Consider the following 7211-nt stretch of genomic DNA (forward strand, 5'->3'; position numbering starts at 1 on the left):
TTTTGAATATATTAGAATGTATTCCGATGAATTTATATCTTCTATGTGTTGCATCAGCCCCTAGTGATTCAGAAGTTGCGGTCACTGGCTGCCATTTTCAAGAATGGCCATACTAAATCCTGATGAGTAAATAGGAATGCCGCATCCAGGTTTCCGGTTCATGTTCTTTGTAAATTAAAGGGATTGGTTTTGATTATTATTGGAGCTGGTGGAAATGATATTGGATGAACTAGAAGTTACATTTCACCATATAACAGCAATATCATACTAATCATACTATTCATACTAATATTATAAATGCGAAAGTTTAGATGGATGGATGTTTGTTAGAGTTTGTAGCCTAAACGGCTGAACGGATTTCGATGAAATTTGGTACAGATGTAGAGGACAGTCTGGAAGAATACATAGGCTACCCACTTTTATCTTTTTTTAATTCCACGTGGACGGAGTCGCGGGCAACAGCTAGTAAGGAATAAAAGCTAAAAATCTTTGTTTTAATGTTAGAATATGAAGCTATTGGTACCTAGTTGCTTATAAGTAAACTACTAATTCTTATGCTATAAAAGATATTTCGTCACCCTTAACTATTGAAAATATCTCATGAAACGATTGCACAAATATTAATATTATCACGTGATTACTTTTTTAAAAATTAGTTAATTATATGTTGTCAAGTTGCAATTTCTATAGACATTAAGTTAATTAGGTTCAAGAGCGGTTCAACGACTTGAACAAGTCGTGACTTGCGCCCGCGCAACGCAGCCGCTCGCCAGCCGCACCGCCGCCTCGCTACATCGTCCATCGCCTGTCCTACACGATTTGTTTTGTACTTGTACGAGATAAAAGGGTTCCTTTTTGAATCCACGATACGATGTCGACGACTTGCACAAGGATTACAGATTATCAATAAATCTATATGTTGATGTCAATACTTGGTCTTTTAAGTACCAGCTTTCGCCCATTACTCGTCCGCGCGGGTAAAAAAAACAAATGCAAGTAGCGTGTGTGTTCTTCCAGATTATCCTCTACATCTATGCCAAATAATATCGAAATTCATTCAGCCGTTTAGGCTACAAACTCTGACAAACATCCATCCATCCATCGTAACTTTCGCATTTATAATACTCGTATTTATATGATTTATATGATATATGATTATTTAGTTTATCATCTTATCTTACAAAAATTTGCAATTTATCAATATTTCAGTTTACTGATAGACACAAATAGATGCTCACAAAGCGTCTTTTTCTTCAACAAATGTCGGCAGGAATTTGAAAATATTTCCTTAACAATTTGCCGACAGTTAACTTGACTTGATTACGTTTTACGTTGCCTATATAATATGAGTCCTTTCACACATTGCAATGGTCACCGCTCGGTGGACGATGTAACTAGTCAGAACATGTTAACATGAGTCAGCTTAATAAATTGTTGTGGTTTATTTTCGAATTTAAATCAAGAATTCAGCATATCGTATATTTATTCTGTGGATATACTGCTTGAAATAATTTAAAGCGCAAATAATGGACCGGATGGTAATAAAACGAACTGAATCATCGTTATGTAAATAAGATAGGTTATTAATTATTTTCCTAAAACTGCAGATAAGCACCGCATACTAAAAGGTGAGCTCAACGACTGAGACGAGTAAAAAATACATAAAACATTATTTATAAAATGGCACAGATCATAAAGCAGACTGATCATTTACTCCTAACCTTTTAGAGATCGATAACACGACATTTCATATGACCGTTGTCAAGCAGGTGATACGACCGTGAAGGTTCTTAAAAGTAAAAAGAATACAGACGATAAATTTGAGTTTGATCTAAATCTTTGCAAAATAAATTTCAAACGAACAGATCTGATAAATGTCGCCGTGTGAGACCAGCTCGGACACTAATTAAAGGTTACCCAAATCACAGTACAGTTGTTAAGTCTGCGATGCACACGCAGGAGGTAATCGAACCCAGGTCCTTGGCCTCGTCCTGCCTGTGAGCCGACAGCCTACCTGACCGTGCTTTACCTTACGCTGTGTGCTAAAACTGGAAGCGCCAGGTATTGAAACCGCATTTATTTCAGATGTGACATTTTTATTTGACACCGTATAATCCTAGTATTGTCGCAAAATGCACAACAAAAAAAAACTCAAGTGCAATGATTTAATTATATTTTTCAGGTCGAGACAGAGAAGTATAAAAATGTATGTGTAATTTGTACCACGAATTAAGCGTGAAAAAACTGTTAATTTTATAATCCTAAAATGCGATATGGCAACTGTCACATCCAGTGTACTCAATTTACATCTGCGACATTCAAAGGATGGGCGGGTGACGAGCGGCCGATGACTTTTGTTTAGGTATATTTTATTACCTGAATAAATATCGCACCGTAAGCGACGCTCGTTAACTTATGACAACAAAATCGTTATCAACCGTTACTTCCGTTACCTCGACTACATTAAAGCTTCATTTACTCGATTAATCAGGATTACAATATACAGAAATTTTGCCTTCTAAAGTGTAAAAAGACAAACGACATTCATAACTCCCCATTACTTTGATCATTTTCACAAACAATAGCGGCCCGAAAAGCGACCCTTGTGGCAACCACTCGTGTTACCTTAACATTGAAGAACTACATACGTATATTAGTGTTGGATTTTGCTGTTCGTTTTAAGAGTAATCTCCCTTAAAATGCGTGCCCTCAGCTATTATCTTTAGAAGGGTGAAGGCCTTTGATCGCTAACGAAAGTATTTGACTCAATCTCCATAATGGAGTCGCGGGCTGACTGCGGCCGTCGGCGGGCTGTCTGGCTGCCTCTTGTTTGTTTTAGCACTTCCCAGTCTATAGTCACAGGTGGCAATAATTCGTCTCGTTGAATACCACTATTTATACAGGATGATTTTTACTTCATTTGAACTTCATAATATGCTTTAATGAAAACAATTTATGAAGTTTTCTGACTAAAAAATAACTGAGGAATATTTTATCTTTATTTGGCATTTTAATTGGACATTGAAATAGTTTCAATTATCTGTATTTAAATTAAGCATACGCAAAATTTATCTGTTTGGAAACGTACTCAATTTAATGACTTGTTGCAGTAATAAAATGAATTACAAATGAGTGAAGACATTATAATTTATCGTCTTTGCTAGAAAATGGCTAAACAACATTTCTATATCCTTTATTTAATATATTACACTATAACAAATGTTATTCTGAGACTAAATCGCGAATGCAATTAGCTCGTACACTGAAATCGCATTATTGAGGGTTGTGAGAAAAAGGATCAACCTGTGTTTGGAAAAACAGAAAAAATAAACATCGAACCCTTGGCGCTGCGGTCGCGTCAGCTATTGTTGTTGGAAAACCCACCGTTCGCTCGTTACAATAATACTCTTAATACAACAAATAGAGTTTTAACTTACGTTAATTAATTTTTCAAGTGTCACTTGAGAATAGACAAATTATTTACGAGGATATTGTTGATTTTAAATCGAATAACAAGACTATTAAAATACTTTCATACAACGTTATTTTCCGATTAACAAAGATAATAATAATTTTGCCTATGTAAGTCTTTATGTGGGTTTGTATATAAATTCCGTTATAACCTAGAGACTAAACTAAGAGCGCACACATTTGACTAGACTATCATATCTGTTTACACTTTGATTTCTATGATCTTATATGGACATGCGCATACTCATTTTTTAGCAGTGCAAATAAACAGTTAAATTGGACGCGAAACAATCGACAATCGCATAACAGTTGTGCGATAGTTTTGTCAAAGGTGTACGCCCGCTCGTAACCGATTTTGACGAGCGAGGTGTCATTTGGTTAGTGTTCTTCCCCGAAGTGTTATCGGCTCATAATGTATGTAACATTGACAAAAAAATTGTGTTAACTAGTTTATTTTTATAACTAAATACTTTAAACATATGCACATAAATCACGTATAGTTAAAAGCATGTATAATAGAGAAACTTGGAAGTATATTAAATGAGCTTAAACGTTCAAAGCTTTTTCAGTCGCCTAAAGTTCAATTAGCTTATACAGAAATTTGATTGCGAAGTTTCACTCGTCCAAAGTTTTAAGGGGCTTATGTCTCTCTTCAAGTTTTATTCAGCGAAGTTGCTTTTATAACATGGATTTTAAGTGACGTCGCTTCGAGTCCAGTTCGGCGCTGGAATTTAGTATTTGCTCTTTTTACTAGCTTTTATGTTTGAGTCTCGGCTCGTAGAGACAGTTCAAATCTGAATTACATACGACTAGTTGAAGTAAAAATTTGCGTGATTTTTAGATAAATCAATAGTTTTTTAACTATGCAATTATAATATTGGAGTTGTTTTTTAATATATTTTGCACTGAAAAAGGGTATACTATGAAATACTATAAAACTATCGCACAATTGTATAGTCTTGCTTTGATTCCTATGAGGTTATATGGAAGTGCGCACACCTAGTTTAGTTCTGCAACTAAACAGTTGAATTGACTGCCAAACAATCGACAATCGCATAACAATTGTACGTTGTTTTGTTTAGTAGTAACATGTTATGTTAACCAGGTGGACTGACGACTTGTGCGCACGGCGGGAAGTCTTTGGATGCGAAAAGCGGAGGACCGCATTTTGTGGAAGGCGTTGGGGAAGGCCTATGTCCAGCAGTGGGCAGATAAAGGCTGTTGATGATGATGATGATATTTTGATAACCTATAATCACTAAAATTCATTATAATGATTTCCTACCATCCAATTAGATGTCTTTACTTTTAGCATCTTTTGAAATATAAAATTTCGGTTGCAACAACTCTTTACAGATTAAATTTCAGTTAGTTTTAAATATCCAAAAGAAACTTAAACGATGAAATGTAGTTTAAACAAGCTTATGTATTAGTTACCTGTAGTATTTCAATATGAACCTAATTTGTATGCCGTTAGAGTCTAATATAGTTTAACCTAATATGGGCTTAAAGATAAAACTAGACTTGTTTAGTTCTTCTAGGAAAGAATACCGTTATTAATCTAAATAAAAAAATATTTTAATCTGTTTAATAGCAGAGTTGTCATAATTTACATAGTGAGTTTTTTAATATACTGTATTTTAGTTTTTTTTTTATGTATACTTCATACTAATATTATAAATGTGAAAGTTTAGATGGATGGATGTTTGTTAGAGTTTGTAGCCTAAACTGCTGAACGGATCCCAATGAAATTTTGCATAGATGTAGAGGATAGTCTGGAAGAACACATAGGCTACTTGGTTTTGATTTCTTAGCATAACGCGGACGGAGTCGCAGGCGAAAGCTAGTTGTTAGTATAAAAGAGAGGTCAACAAGTACAGGTTTTTGTTTGTGAACTGTGTGTTGCTTATAAAATCATAAGACTGTAACTTCGTTGGTAGATATTTAACGAAAATATCCCCATTGTAACAAGTATCTACGTAAGCAATGTTTAAGTTGAACAAAGTGGAAGAAAGTTGAAGTGTGGAGTGCAATCGGGCGAAGTCGGGAGCAGTCAGGCGCAATCGGGCGCAGTTGACGTGGAAGTCGAGGTGGGCACGTAGTGCGGGATGCTTGTTGACGAAACAAATAGACGAAATAAAATCGCTGTTTGTCTGTTTGTCTGTACACATTTAATTTGTATAATACTTATTGATATTTACATGTCTGTGTGTGATTGAAAACAATCTACATTTGATAATACGATTTCTTTTAAGAAGGTATAATCTTCAACAATAAAATTGAGTTTACGTAAAGACATATAAAATAATTATAAATAAAACACACTATAAACTTTAAGAAGAAAACAAAAATATTAGTACTTTAAAATACTTAGTAAAACAGTTTGGTGATTTGAAATATTTCATAAATAAAAAAAAAACAATTTTAATAAAAAAATATTAATGTACAAAAATGTGAACACATCCGTATTCCGAACAAGAGAAATAAAAAACGTTTTTATGTTCAATTTTAACAAATTCCTAATAGGTATTAAAAAACTGTACCCTAAAAATAAATGCGTTCTGTATAGTATACATTTAATATTTACGACCGTCGCTGTATCCGGCGAAATTAATATCGATGTATAAATAATTACGAACCGTTCATTAAAACAATTGGTATAAATTTTAAATGATGTATCTGTTTTTGTTTGTTAGCTGGGAAAAGTGAATTTTAATTGAAGTCGGAGAGCTATCGGATAAAATTAATATATAACATATAAATAAAACACTAAATGTTGTGTTAACATTTCGTAATATCTGTTCACTAGCTTCCACCTGAGATTCTATCCGCGTGGAATTAAAAAAAAACTAAATAGCCTACGTGTTCTTCCAGACTCTCTTACATTTATGCCAAATTTCATCAAGATCCGTTCAGCAGTTTAGGCTACAAACACTAACAAACATTTGTCTAAACTTTCGCATTTATAATATTAGTAAGTAGTAAGATTACATTTAACATCTTTCGCAGTAAAAATAAATCCCAAGAAAGTGGAACAAGCCACATACAAGCCGTTGAAAACAATGGGTGAAAAAATAGACGATCGGAGAAGTTCTCGTTTGTTTTAGCAGTCATTTAATTTGAAGCCTTAAATCGGACGCTGACCTTTGACTAAAACGACACAACTGTTGTGCGATTGTCAATTGTTTCGAAGCCAATTCAACTTTTTGCACAACTAAAAATCAAGTGTACGAACTCCATTTAACGTTATAGGAATCAAAGCGAGACTTAATAGTTCAGTCAAGGATGTGCGCGCTCTTGGGCCAAATGCTGAAAGTTTACAATCAGACAGTCAGTTTTTATGTTTATATGTAGCTATGTAAGATGCTGATATATAATTGAAGGTCGTTTCAGTATCCTACCGTTCTATTAAATCTATATTTTAATATACTACAAAACGTTAAGCTTACTGTAACTTGTAATAGCAAATTCTGTAACCTTTAACTTTGCCAAGGACACCCGAAGTAAAGGTCAAATAGCGGTCAAACTGAACAACGATTAAAATTTTATTAATCGCAATAATATTTTACGATCAATTGTTAAACTGCGACATTTGAAACATATTATAAATGCCTTGTTTTAAAACAATTTTTAAATAATAATTTTGAATTATCTTTTTACTTTGGCTAATAAATGTTAACTAAAAATTATTTTTGGTAATAAACATTTGTCAACAATTATTATACTGGGAGTCTAAGTTA

Source organism: Papilio polytes, unplaced genomic scaffold, assembly GCF_000836215.1.
Source record: "Papilio polytes unplaced genomic scaffold, Ppol_1.0 DF823923.1, whole genome shotgun sequence".
In the NCBI taxonomy this organism is placed as follows: domain Eukaryota; kingdom Metazoa; phylum Arthropoda; class Insecta; order Lepidoptera; family Papilionidae; genus Papilio; species Papilio polytes.